Raw genomic sequence first — 14,855 nt, forward strand, 5'->3', positions numbered from 1 at the left:
ATACACACAGAACTACACACGTGAATAAACTGCCAATTGCAAAATTCTATAAAGGAAGCCATAGTGCCATGAAAAGGAACAACAGTGGAGATCCAGCTAAGACAGATGTGAAAGACTTTCTGAAAAGGTAACGTTTAAGATGAGACCTAAAAGCTAAGAATGTGCCATCCATTAGGCCCTGGTAAGAGATTTTGAATAAAGCTGAGCCCACACATAGCCAGTCTCATCAAAAGAAACAACAGATACTAAAAATAAAAATAATAAAAATCTAATATTGATAGAAGTTTATGAATTAAGCACAAAAGGGAAACTTATGTGCATGAGTCACAGTAAATATACTTTTAAAAAATCTTGATCTATCCATCTCTCTAAGTTCGACTCAGCTTGGCACAACAGCCTTTAAATATTACCCCCAAAATTAGGCCAGACCTGGACCTGGCTCTTCTTCCCTTGGCCTCATTCTCTCACCTTTAAGTGTGCATTCTTGCTCCTTGAATAACTCCCTGCATTTGCTCATATAAGTCTATCTTTTTGACCTCACCATTTCTGCATCTCTACCAATTTGTCCTCATCAGTATAATAGAAGCTCCAGAGCACAGGGGTGGAATCTTCCCAGAAAGGAGTGGAAATGAAAGAATTCTTATATCTTCAGTTGTGTTTGTTTGTTTTGTTTGTGTCTGTTATCAGTACTGTTGCCATTGCTCTCATGCCAGGAATCCACTCTGGCCACTGTATGGAGAATGGCTTGTAAGGGAGCAGGAGGAAGCAAGGAAAATAGTGAGGCACCTTTTGCAAAAAAGTCTGAGCAAGGGGGATGGCAGATAAGAAAACAGTGGATGTATTCAAGATCTACCTTTTAGGTAGAACTAATTTGTCTTCCAGGTGATAAGAGGTGAGGGAGAGGAGCTGTCGGGGAAGTCCCCCAGGTGTCTGGCTTGAACACCTTGGTGGATGGTGGTCTGTTCATAGAGATGGGGAGAAGGGGAGGGAGGAACAGCTTTGGGATCAAAGTCAGTCTAGATTTGGATGTATTATGTTTGAGTTGCTTGTGAATTATTTTAAAAGAGTCATCGAAAAGGCAGTTGTACATATAAGAGCCAAGTTCAGAGACATCAGGCCAGGAAGTATACATTTGAGAATTTTCAGATATAGATGTTTTTGTGGCTATGTGAGCAAATGACACCACCTGAGGATTAATCACTACTTCTCAGCCTTAGCACAGTGCCTGGCACACACTATATGCTCAAAAACAATTTAAGCTCCTGTCTGTCTTATTTACCCTTGTATGCTCACAGTTAGGACAGTGTCTGGCATATGGCAGGTACTCGACAGCGTCCTGTGAATGGAATGAATGATACAGCCACTGTACCATTCACAGCTACAAAACAGTGATTACAAACCCATGTGTCTTAGACCCCAAAGACAATTTGCTTTCACCATAGGATGGTACTCCAGTTCAGTAGATAATCTCAAAACCTGGTGAGAAAGATGAGTACATGGTATCCCTATTATAGAAATGAGGAAACCAAAGAGGTTATATGGCTTGCCTGAAACTAAAACCCAGGTTGACTCAAATTCCGGCATTCTTGCATCATAGCAGGGATGACGTTCAACAGAATAGCAGGTGTTCTGGATATTTTGTACCTACCAATTAACCTATGCTGTGAAGAAAGAAAAAAAGAAAAACCAAGCAATTAAGTTTGTAATTGAGGAGTATTACCAGTTAAAACACTCTTCTGCTTTTCTGCTATGCATGCTGTTTCATCGAGTCAGCTAAAATATCGTACGGCCTTTTCCACTTCCCAAAAGTAAGGTACTCCCTCCCTCCTCTCTCTGTTCATTGACGTTGTGCTGTCAGAGATATGGTTCCCATTATACCAGCAGTGTTGTATTTTTCCAAAAGCTCTTTGATCTGTATATTAAAAGAAACATTAATGAACAAAGGCATGATATAGAAAACAGTGTACACTGTCAATAGGGCTTGGCTTTGCTTTTCTCTTCAAGGATTGTAGTTATGCAGATGCTTGTATGTGCATGCATAGAGTATTTCTGGAAATTCTCCCAAGAATCTGGCCTCTGAAAAGAGGAACTGGGAGAGGTCGGGGTAGGAAGGAGATGTTCTTTTTTATGTATACTCTCTGTACTATTTTTGAAGTTTTTAAAGCATGTTCATGTATTAGTTTTAGCAAAAAAATATTTTAATGTAAAAACATTAATCTCAGAAACCATGTTATTTTGGTGAACACTAAAGTTTGAAATTAGGATTTATAAATGATAATTGCACTCTTATATAAGCTTCAGTATCTAAAATATTTCTGTATTTTGTTTTGATTGAATAATATTGAGAAAATCTTGATCAACAGAGATAAATAATTACAAATGGTAATAATGTTCTTTTAACTGCTCTTCAACTGGACAGATTCAGAAACTTGAAACAAGAGTAAAGGAAAACGTTTATTGGAAAAAATAATAATCAAGTGGAGAACAGATGGAGATTTGGATGACACAAGAATGGCAGAATATTCGTAATTGCTGAAGCTGGGCAGTAAGTATAGAGCTGTTATTATTCTGTTGTTTACTTTGTATCTGTTTCAAAGTGTTCATAATAAAATGTTTTAAAAATTGGTTCACAAGAATAGCCAATAACTGCTCACATACTTTATAACAAAAGTCAAACAATGAAAACTTATAAAGCTTTAAGGATCTCCAAAATCCTATCTACCCTGCCTGTTAGACATTTATCTGTTTTGCACATAAGAATGTACATCAAGCAGATGAACTTAAATTTTGCTGTGTATTTAATTGTGTTCAGCACATGCATGCAGTGGTTGCATAGGCACCTGTAGATTTTTCTATAAGCAGACATATGCAGACTAGATCTTTTTTAAAGACCAAAGTAAAGCTACAACCTTTCTAAGTAATGACATGTTTACAATAAATTCAAATATATACTCAGAAATAACAGGAAAATTTTATTGCTGATAGCTACACACACAAAATAATAGTTTGCCTGATGGAAGAAATTAACTAGTGGTGGTCCCAATGTATTAAAATGTATTAGATTAAATTAATTGATTTTATTACAGGTGTTTAAATATTTAAAATATATTTTGAAATGAAATTCAGATCAAACATTTACTCCACCCTGAAGCATTAGGCAGTTAAAAACCATTCTACTAGATTGTGATAAAACTGAAGGCAGGAAATATATTTTATTCATCTCTGTCTCTTCAGCACCAAACACAATAGTTTGATGAATGAATGTTGTTAACTGAAGATATGGAAAAATTGATTTCTAAGCCCCAAAGTAATCTTATTAAAAATTCATGTGTTGATTTTTCTGAGTACATGAAGTCCATCCTCAGTATAAACAATTCAATACCAAAAATTTTAATTAGAAAATAAAAACCCACAGTTCCCCAATCTTTCATTTTTCTATGTATAAAGTAATATATATTCAAATAATATTATTACTTTGAAAAATAGGATCACATTATGGATACAAGTTTTGAAACCTGTTTTTTTCCCTTAAGCATATATCTAGGTCATCTTTTCACTCAGTATACATCCAGATTCTCATTCCCTTTAAAGAATACATAGCATTCTATCATTTGGCAGGACCATAATTGAACCAATCTTCCAATGATAGATATTTAGGCTATTTTCAACTTTTTGGTATAACATACAAGGGTACAGTGATGTCTTTACATTTATGCTTTGCATTCTTGTGAGAGTATTTTAAATTTAATGTTGTATAAAAGCAATATGTATACACAAATTAAGAAATCAAATAGCTTTAGGAGGCTGATTTTCTTAAGTAGTCATTTGCTTCCATTTTCATTGCCCTTCCCAAACCCTCAGAAGAATTGTTAAATCTCTCTGAAAATGATTAGTGTTTTATCTTTTCCTTAAAGACATCTTGATAGAGGCTTCCTTTCTCCTGCTCTGTTTAAACTAGAAATATTCTAGGACGTCTGCATAGCTGTCGGCATCACTTCTTGGCTGTGCATATATCATGTTCCCTCAACCCAGGGACTTCTGTTTTGGTTTCTTTGCTCGTGTACTCCTTTGTTTTATAATAGCTTCCTAGGAAGAGGTGTAAATCTTTAGAGATGTTGCATGTTTGCAAATGTCTGTCCTATCCTTACAATTAACTGATGATTTGGCTTGGAAAGAATGATTCCTCAGAAATTTGAAGCCATTGCTCCATTGTCATAGAGCATTCAGTGTTGTTGTTGATCAACTCAATGCCATTGTGATTTCTGACCCTTTACATATGATCTGTTTTTTGCTCTCTGGAAGCTTTTAGAATCTTCCCTTTGTTAATAGTGTTCTGAAATTTCATTATGCCGTGCTTGTGTAGGGCTTTTTCTTTTTTCCTCTTTTTTTTTTTTAAGTTCTCTGAGATGGTTACCAGATGGTTTTCAGATGGGAAAATGTTACTGTATTATTCTTCAATAGTTCATTTCCCTTCACATACTAGCCCTGTCCTGCCCTGAGAGAATGACCCTTGTACACGATAGACTGTACCAGCTGGTTTCTGGTTAGGACTGGCGGGTGTGAGATCAGGTCACAAGAAGAGAGAGAAGTCAGGGTATTCCTTCCCTGAGGTACAGCACATCTCTGAGGCAGTAGGTGTGTCTCCTGTTGGGAGGACCTGCCTCCTTGGCTGCAGCTCTCACTGGGCTCTGTTTACACGACCTCCTCCAGCTTTGCCCCTTCAGCCCTGGGAGTGTAACAGCTTCTCATTGTTTCTCGCCTCTGGACTCTATACCACCCTAGCTTGTTCCCTAATCCTTCCTGCTCACACTTCCATACATAGACCCTTCATAAAAAATCTCTTTATTGGAACCATGTGGGATGCATTGGGCTTGCTGTTAGGACTCTGACTGACACAGTCTGTTTCTCTCGCTCTCTCCCTCCATTTTCTAAGAAATATTGAACTTCCTGGACTAATCCTCTAACATTCTTCTTTTTTTTTAATTTAATTTAATTTATTTTGGGGGGTAAATGAAGTTTATTCTAGGAAGAGCAACTCATTGAGAGATAAAGCCATTTTAAAATTTACATATATGTACTGTTCATTGTTTCCAAGAACAGTTTAGAGTTTTAGTTTTTTAAACTTACATAGTTATCAAAGGAATAAAGCCAACCACAAAATAAGAAACAACAGAATGCATTAATCCAATCATAAAGGACAGTCAAATGTACTTACACATATTTAAGAAATCAGTCGTCTAAGTCATAAATAAAAAGTAGTTCATTTGTGTCCTTTTTAAAAAAAATTCTACTTAAAAGCAATATCACATGGCAGTTTTCTTTCTCTTTCTGGCTTACTTCCCTTAGACTGACAACCTCCTGTCTAATGTTCTTCTATTTTCTGCTTCTGTATCTTCTCTTGGATCTACCTCCCAGGAAATTTCCTTATCTTCATCTTCCAATCCTTCAATGGATTTCTTATTTCAGCAATCATATTTTTTGTTTCAAGAAAGCTCCCTTTATTCTATGATCATTCTTTTTTTTTCCCCAGGGGGACTGTAATTAGGTTTATTTATTTGGCTTTTCAGTGGAGGTACTGGGGATTGAACCCAGGACCTCGTGCATGCTAAGCTTGTGCTCTACAACTTGAGCTGTACCTTCCCCCAACCATTCTTTTTTATTATAGCATTCCATTGTTGTTTATTCATGTTTCATGGATGTAATTTATCTTCCTGCATTGTCTCTTTTTCCACCAAATTCCTTTGTTTTGGCATCTGCCTTTCATGTTGGAGCATTCTTCAAATGTCAGATGACTTTTACATAATAGTTGATTGTTAGCTCTGTGTACTCACATGGTGCTTGTCCCTTGGTGGGCTTTACTTTGGGGTCATCAAGCAAGAATCCACCTGCTTCATTGTAGGGCCCCCAAATGTCATTTCTCTTGAGCTATTACATTTTTCCAGAAGAGAATCTGCCAATCTTTTGTCAGGCATTCTTGGAACCAAGTGCAGGCATTAGGCTGAATAGCTTCAAGTTCAGAAAAGACTTTCATTTAATGGGAATATTTTTCTGGAAGAAATTCCTTGAAATGAAATTGTGTATCCAAGGATATGTGTTTTAAAATTTGATAAATTCCAATGCAATTTCGGAAGCATCCAAAGAAAAAAGTTTAGTGTGGTTTAAAAGAACCAAGCAAATGTACTTTATAAGCTTTAAATGTCAGCAGAATTTAATAAAGTACTTCCCTTATGGAATTAATGCTCCAAAAGGTAAAACAGACTGAAATAAACTCTTCTTTTCCATGAGTCCCACTTGGATTCAGAATTAGTGCTAACATCGGCTATTTGAAAGATTAAATTTCTCATCTATCTAGGAAACAAAATTATATTCACCCAAAAAACCATTTGATTAGTATTGCAGTAGAGGCAAAAGTGGAAATTTACAAAGAGGTACTCAGTCTTATTTATCTGTAAGGACCTAAGGCAGTAGCAGCTAAAAAATATTATTTAAACCAGATGATCTTTGGTAACTGATATTTGAGTTTATGACTTGATTGTTTGTGGGAGATCTGATCTCAGGGTGACCCTGTAGGTTATGAGAATAATTAGGGCAAGAAGCTGTTGAACCACACTCCAGAGAGAGGCAGGCCACAGAACATGAAGATGAGTTACCTCTAAAGTACCTAAATTTTATCCAGGTCATAACTGACCTGTAGGATCTAGCTCTATGCTAGTCAAGTAGGTTTTTCTTTTTTTTAAATTGCTGATCATCTTACCCCATAAGGTTGCTCCATATTTTGTCCTAAATTCCTCACTACATAGCAGGCAGTAAGACATTCTTCATAAACCTTACTCTAGAAAAGCCAAGTCTCAGCCAGAAATAGACATTTCCCTTCCAAAATGATTATAAGGAAAGCTTTAAGTTTTCTGTCTCTATGGTGACAGTTTGATGGAGGTAGTTGAGGGCTGGTACATGGAATATGCCTTGGCCTTTCAAATTCTGTAACAAGCACTCAGCCTGAGCTCACAGACACCAATCATTGCTGTGTAATAGCAGTCACTATACCATTGCTGAACTGGAGCTGGGGTTTCTCAGATGGAAACAGAAGAGAGAAAACACATTCAATCTACCTTGTACTTAATCATTCCTTCTTACCTATGCTTTTACTCTATAGATATAGTTGGATTTTCCTTAAAGAAAAGCAGTTAAATGCTATATATTGGCAAATGGACAGTCCAGACACTGGGTCAGAATCAACAAAATTCGAGCTTTTCCTAGGTACCAGAAACTGTGTTCTATACAGTTACTCACTGTTGCCAATAAATATTTGTGAATGAATGATTTTGAGGGCACTAATTTCACCAATGATTACTGCTGTCTTTTCTCAATATCGCTGAGCCACATGAGAACACAGATTGAATCCAGATGGCAGAGTGCCAAGTCACTACTTCTCGTTACATACAGTGACGGGTAGCTTAGCCCCCGTGTATGGGTCTCCAGTCAGTTGGGAGAACTAATGGAGCCATGGTACCTTGACTTAGGCAGTTAACATGTGAATAAACTTAACAACTTACCCCTCCCACGTAGTGAAAGCACAGACCTGCCCAGACTTGGTCTTTAGAAAACTAAGACTGCTTGCTTGACTCAGCTCCTAGGTGGCTGTTACACATGGGGCACAAAGACCTCTTCTTAGAGCTCTCTCTTGGGAGGAAAGGACTTCAGAGAACTAGCAGCTCTGACCTGTGAACAATGACTGTCACCTATCATGTCATCATTGTTGTTTTTGTATATATATATATATATATATTTTTTTTTTAAGCAATGTCCTTTAAAAATCTCTCCTAACTCCACTTTAAGTACATAAAGTTCTGAGGGAGAGTTGCAGCATAGATTACTTCTCAATATGTGCATAGTCTATTAATAGTGAGGGTGAAAAAGAGGAAACCAAAAGGGAAGTTAAATTCATGCTCAATATGTAAGTTAATAAAGTGTCAGTCCCACTCCTCCCTGCCCACAAAATAGAGGCTCTACATTAACCAAAGTCTAAGCCTCCCTCCCTTTCCCTCATTTCTAGCATGATTTTTCCAGTGCTCTGAATGACTGGCATTTTCAGTTATTTTTTCTCTTCGGAATGCCCCTCAATTTCTCATCACTTCCCTCAGTATGATTTCTACTGATCCTTAGATCTCCTGTCACTCAAGAGCAACGGCCTCATGAGTGGTAAGTAACCTTAAATGAAATGTCCCCCTTTTCTTATTCTGGCAATTATATTGCTATCCTGCCAGGCTCAAAAACATAGGATGATAATAACAGTTTTATTGACAGTTAACATTTACTGAACACTCACTATGTGTCAGACACTGGCTGAGCACAGTGCACACTGTAACACATTTATACTTTATAGCAGCCCTATACACAGGAACTGTTATCCCCATTTTTATGGATAAGGAAAAGTAGACGTACAATTTTAAGTGGATTGTCCAGGAGTGTATAGCCAGTAAGTGCCATAGGCAGAAGTCCCACAGAGTCTGAATCTAGAGGTCATAATCTCAATCACTGCATTAGGGTAATTTTCTTCCTTACTTTGTTTAAAATTAATTTATTTTTTATTGAAGTACATTCAATTACAATGTATCAGTTTCTGGTATACAGCACAACGTCCCAGTCATGCATATGCATATATATATTTGTTTTCATTTTTTTTCATTAAAGGTTATTATAAGATATTGAACATAGTTCCCTGTGTTATACAGAAGAAACTTTTAAAATCTATTTTTATATATAGTGGCTAACATTTGTAAATCTCAAACTCCCAAATTTACCCCTTCCCACTCCCTTTCCCCAGTAACCATAAGATTGTTTACTATGTTTGTGAGTCTGTTTCTGTTTTGTAGATGAGTTCATAGTATCCTATTTTTTTTTTTTTTAGATTCCACATATAAGTGATATCATACGGTATTTTTCTTTCTCTTTCTGGCTTACTTCACTGAGAATGACAATCTCCATGTCCATCCATGTTGCTGCAAATGGCATTATTTTATTCTTTTTATGGCTGAGTAGTATTCCATTGTATAAATATACCACATCTTCTTTATCCAGTCATCTGTCAATGGACATTTAGGTTGTTTCCATGTCTTGGCTATTGTATATAGTGCTGCTATGAACATTGGGGTGCATGTATCTTTTTGAATTAGAGATCCCTCTGGATATATGCCCAGGAGTGGGATTGCTGGATCATAGTGTAAGTCTCTTTTTAGTTTTTTAAGGAACCTCTATACTGTTCTCTATAGTGGCTGCACCAAATTACATTCCCACCAGCAGTGTAGGAGCCTCTCCAGCATTTATTGTTCATGGACTTTTGAATGATAGCCATTCTAACTGCTGTGAGGTGATACCTCATTGTAGTTTTGATTTGCATTTCTCTGATAATTAGTGATATTGAGCATTTTTTCATGTGTCTACTGGCCATTTGTATGTCTTCATTGGAGAATTGCTTGTTTAGGTCCTTTGCCCATTTTTGGATTGGGTTGTTTGTTTTTTTGTTATTAAGTTGTATGAGCTGTTTATATATTCAGGAAATTAAGCCTTTTTCAGTCACATCATTTGCAAATATTTTCTCCCATTCCATAGGTTGTCGTTTTGTTTTGCTTATGGTTTCCTTTGCTGTGCAAAAGCTTATGAGTTTAATTAGGTCCCATTTGTTTATTTTTCTTCCTTACTCTTTGACTTCAAAGATGCAGTCTAACATAGTAGTTAAGTGGCTTTGGAGCCAGAGTGTCTGGGTACAAATTCCAGTTCCTTACTTATAGCTGCATGACCCAGAGCAAGTTGTTTAACTTCTTCTCATACAGTTCTGTTACGGTTTGAACGCATTAATTCCTGTGATGAGCTCTTTGCTCTGTGACTGGCACATAGAAAGCACTCAGTGAAGGTTGGTCGTGATTATTGTCCAAGTATTGGTTAAGCCCTGCTTGTTGGCTCCATGTCATCCCTCCAGTTCATCTCCATTTCACTTCCCCAGCTGCAGCTCCAACCTGGGCCCCACTGCTAACTTTTCCATATGAGTTTACATATAGCAGGAAGGTTTTTCTTCCTCGGACAATTTCATACATAGTTCCCATGCTCAAGTGCCTCCAGTGGCTCCCTATCACAAATTTTATCAGATTCAAATTCCGTAGCTCAGCCTTCAGGTGTAATTCTACAGATTCTTTTTAGCTTCTTCATTCTCTCTCTGCTCAATCTCTGAAAACACAGCTTGTCAAGTCATTTTTTAGTTTGCACCTTTTGTATTCTCTGGAATATGACTCAGTGGGGCTTTCTTTAATCACTTAAATCCTTTGGAAAATTATCCCTGGGTTCTCTTGGTAAGTATGTTAATATAGTCAATTAATTTTGCAGTCACTATTCTTCTAAGAAGACTTCTCTGTTAAAACTCTTCCCCGGCTCGATTAATTAACTCCTAAATATGTCTGGAAATATTCTGTTATATGTTAATTTGTACTTAGTTGTGTGGTACTTCATGTTCTTATGCATTCTCAAATTTTCTCTGAGCAAGTTTTTAGTCCTTGAGGCCAAAGATCACGGTTTTTCTTCTTTTTCAAGGTATCCTTCTGGCTTAAGGCAAGTGCTTCATAAATGCTGTTGAGCGACTGATGGTGTGGAACAGTCGATGCAAAAGAGAAAGTTCTGTTAGAGGCCAACAAAGTAACGTGACACTGGGCTTTATATTCCTTTCAATGCAGGTAACAAATAACCTATGTATTCTGCAGCTCTGCATATCAGGGTGATTTTCAGTGTAAAGCAGGCCACTTGCCACTGACAAACAGGGCATCCTTTCAGCAGCAGCCAGAAAGCTGATCTCTTGATTCTCTGTTCCTGGGCGTGTAGGTATGTAAGCAGAAGGCGGCAAGGGATAGGCTGCCATGACATGTCTAGGGGGCTTTGCCAAGACAACACAAAGCAGGTAACCCTGCAGTGGGGAGAGGAGTCAGGTTGCAACTAACTCCTTATCACCTGCTAAGGCAGAGTCAGCAACCTGGCAGCTTTCCCTCCCTCTACTTAGAGAAAATGTTCCCCTTCCAGGCACCTGCTTGGATCGTTGATCCTAAGGAGACCTACCCCTCTCTCCCAATTCCACAAGAAGCAAAGGAAGATAGGATCCACGGATAGCATCCAACTCCAGACGAGTGACAGACAGAGGGGAGGAGGTCCAGACACCTTCGAAATAACACTCAAAACAGGAGCCAAAAGAAGTGAGTCACAGATCACCTTTAACCATTGTGCCAATTACTTCTTTGGTAGAATGTCAAATGGAAGATAATAATTGGAACCATTGAAATGAAAACTAAATCATTCTAGTTACACCAAACAGAGCCAAGAAGGCTTGTCAATACACAAAAATGGAAGGGTGATCAAATTCCATGGGGCTTAGGTGTGGCTTTGACTTTAAAGGTAGAAAAAAAATTTCAATTTTCATACTTCAGATGTGGAAACAGGTAAAATCATAGGATTTTAGAGCTCATGTAGTCCAAGTTGCATGTTTTATAAAGGAGGAACTGAGGCCTAGAGAGGAAAATTAACTTTCCCAAGGCCACCGGAGTATGACAGTCAGGATGAGGGCTCAGGTCTCCTGATATTCCAGGGCAAGTCTCTTACATTCAACTCAGGCCCAGAGAACATGAGTAAACCTGATACCTTTCTAGAAAGATAAAGTTCTACCCCCACAATACTGGGCCACAACACAATAGCCCTGGTTTTTCTAAAAAGTTCTCTGATGTGCATGTTGATCTCATGTCCCAGTCCCAGTAGGAGAAAAAAAAGAAAAGCACATGAAGAAAGAGCGAGAGAAGAAAAAGAAAAAGAAAACAACAAAACAGCATAACCTAAAGCAGAAGCAGTCCTCTTAGTGGCTTAAGGGTGTTTAGTAGCAAACGGAGCCAAGAGAACCTGGATTCTCCTGCCTCTATCTCGGTTACTAACTAGCTTTGAAAAATTATTTAGCCTGTCTGGGTCTTAGTTTCCCATCTGTAGAATGAAAGTACTCTACATGAAATTATTTCTAAGTTCTCTTTTATCTCTAATATTTAAAAACAATGTTAGGACAGCATTCAAGCCTCATGACACTAATAGAATTTTATCTTATCCCAGATTTGTAACAGAAGAATATTTAGAATGTGAAGTTGGTGAGCAAGTAGGTGGCTGACTGTGCATTCAACTGAAAAGATATTTATTTTATGCCTGCTCTACAGAAGATGTGGCCCACACTCTCCAGGAGCTGTCAGCCCAGAGGAAATACCTTTAAGACTATGTATTCACAGATAATCTCTTATCTAAGTTCTATCCAAGTCCGACCAAAGGTCAAACAAAATCCAGTCTGTTCAAGAGGGTTTTGCCAGAGGCACTTTGGTAGGTAACTTTCTGAATTCTTGTCCCTTCTTATGTCTCCACCTACTCCCAAGTGTTACAAGTAGTAAGGGCACATGCCTGAAGAGCATTCCTACTTCATGCTCACTGGCCAGGACCGTGGTAGGTCACCTGCTTCAATATCAAGGCCTTTCACTGACAGTACTGTAACATAGACATAAATAGTCATTAACTCAAATTTTATCATGGATCAAAATGCTAGGAACCTGGAATGCACGCCCACTGCTCTGCTCTGAAAGTGGACAAATTGGTATAAGCATCTCTGTTTGAGAAATTGAGGGCAAGAAGTGGTCTATGAAATACGTGCCTCTGTGGAGGAGTCTTAATCCTTGAGGTATTCTCAAGATTTGTCAGCAGTGTAAGCAAGGTGCTTCCTACAGGATGCCCCCACTATTATAAGACCAAATTTCCAAATTCTGCTATTGTACACTACCTACTTGTACATGTATAATGATGCTAAATCTGTCACTATTCCACATAACAACCAAGGGAGCAGCTGCGTTTCAATGGCCATGGAGGTATCTTACGCAGAATGAAAGCTAAACATGTGGAGTCATGTACACAGGTAACCTCGAATTACTTTATCGTGTCTTAACTTAGGTGTTGACCTTTTATTCAAATGGTATGTATTTTGTGCATAAATTACCCAAGCTACAGAAGTGGGGAAAGGGAAGAGGGACAGACCCAGAAGAAATCATTGGAATGGTAGGTCCAGCCTCTAAGAAATAACAGACTTTGGAAGAAAAATGCCTATAGTCAATTCTCCTGTGAGTGAGATATGAATAGGCACCTTCTGCTTCCAAAGCTAGAAATCATAGAGATCAGGGCTCAGAACATATCTACCCTCCTCTCTTTTTGGGAACCCAACCCATTAAAACTTTTTTTTTCTCTATCAGTTTGAAAATAGGATTCAGATTCTGTCTGATCAGAAGTCCTAAACCAAGATGAATCATTCAGTCATGATGTCACTGGCTTCAGCAATGGCTTATGATTAAGCAAAAACCTTTCCAAACAGCCTCCAAAAAAAGAATAAGAGTACACAGAGCATGTGAGTGAATGAATAAGAGTACAAAGAGCATTTCACTGCACTTTAAATGAGCAGGTCATTTCTGTATAGGGGCAAACAGAGCCAGTCAGGAACACTTTCATATCCTATTTAAACTCACCTTAGCAGCAGGAAAGCAGAAATGGCTAAAGGAAAATTACATAACTGGAGAACTGTTCTCTAAAACATGCTTGAAGTACAGGGTCGATTTCTTTTTCTTTCTTTTTTTTTTTTTTTTAGATTATTTGTGTCATGGTTGGGGGGTTATTTTAAAATTTAGCACAAACTTACTGTGAAAAAAATTAAAATGTACAGTTAAGCAATAGATAAGTAAATAGAAATAAAGCAAAGGAAAATCACCCATATCGTCCCTCCAATATAATTCCATTAACTCTTCTAGCCATTTTTCTGTGCATTTGTGTATGTATTTCATACACAGAAAGAACAAGACTCATACTACAGGGATGGGGTAACAGCTCAGTGGGAGGGTGCGTACTTAATATGAACGACGTCCTGGGTTAAATCCCCAGTATCGCTATTTTAAAAAAAGAAAAAAGAAAAAGAAAAATAAGTAGGTTAAAAAAAAAAAGAATCATACTAAACGTTTATTTTGTAGCCTGTTCTTTACACCAAGTAACATACATCATGAGATTGTTTCCATGTCATACATATTTTGGGGCTATTTTTAATGGCAGTGTGTACATAAACTAGAATGTATGTACTGTTGTGTGAATGCATCATAATTTATTTAACTAACTCCCAGTTCTTGGATTAGGTTGTGTTATGGGCTAAATAGTGTCCCCCTAAAATTTATATGTTGAAGTCCTAATCCCCAGTATCTCAGAATGTGTCTGCATTCAGAGATTGGATTTTAAAGAGGTAACTAAGTTAAAATGGAGACATTAGCATGGGCTTTAATCCACTATGATTGGTGTCTTAGAAGAGGAGGAAACTTGGACACAGACATATGAGAAGAAAGACTATGTAAAGATACAGGGAGAGGATGGCCATCAACAAGCCAAGGAGAGACACCCCAGAAGACACCAATCCTGCTGATGTCTTGATCTTGGATTTCTAGCCTCCAGAACTGTGAGAAATAAACTCCTGTTGTCACCAAGTCTGTGGTGCTTTGTTATGGCAGCCCAAACAAATAATATAGGTTGTTTCTAATTTTTTCCAATTAGGAACATCCTTGTATTTAAGTCTCTGGGCACATATCCAATTATTTTCTTGGGATACATTTCTAAACAAGAATTGCTGGGTCAAAGGGTAAGTATCTTTTTAGGCTTCTGACATGGATTACTTCCCAGTACTCCTAAGGCCATTAATCTTCAAAGTGCTAGAGTTTTTCATTTCTTTTCTAATTATGTGTTATTCAAATTTTCCATTAGGAATACATATTGCTTTT

The 14,855-nt window shown here is 37.6% G+C and overlaps 1 long non-coding RNA gene across 1 annotated transcript; it reads left to right on the plus strand.

The window, feature by feature from the left end:
• The first annotated feature begins 2,418 nt into the window (after positions 1 to 2,418).
• LOC116280574 (uncharacterized) lies at positions 2,419 to 13,589 on the plus strand. Its single transcript, XR_012072791.1, has 4 exons — positions 2,419 to 2,545; positions 10,582 to 10,721; positions 11,062 to 11,231; positions 12,127 to 13,589. It is a non-coding gene; the product is annotated as an uncharacterized lncRNA (long non-coding RNA).
• Positions 13,590 to 14,855: the final 1,266 nt, after the last annotated feature.

This window comes from Vicugna pacos, chromosome 5, assembly GCF_048564905.1.
Source record: "Vicugna pacos chromosome 5, VicPac4, whole genome shotgun sequence".
Taxonomy (NCBI): Eukaryota; Metazoa; Chordata; class Mammalia; order Artiodactyla; family Camelidae; genus Vicugna; species Vicugna pacos.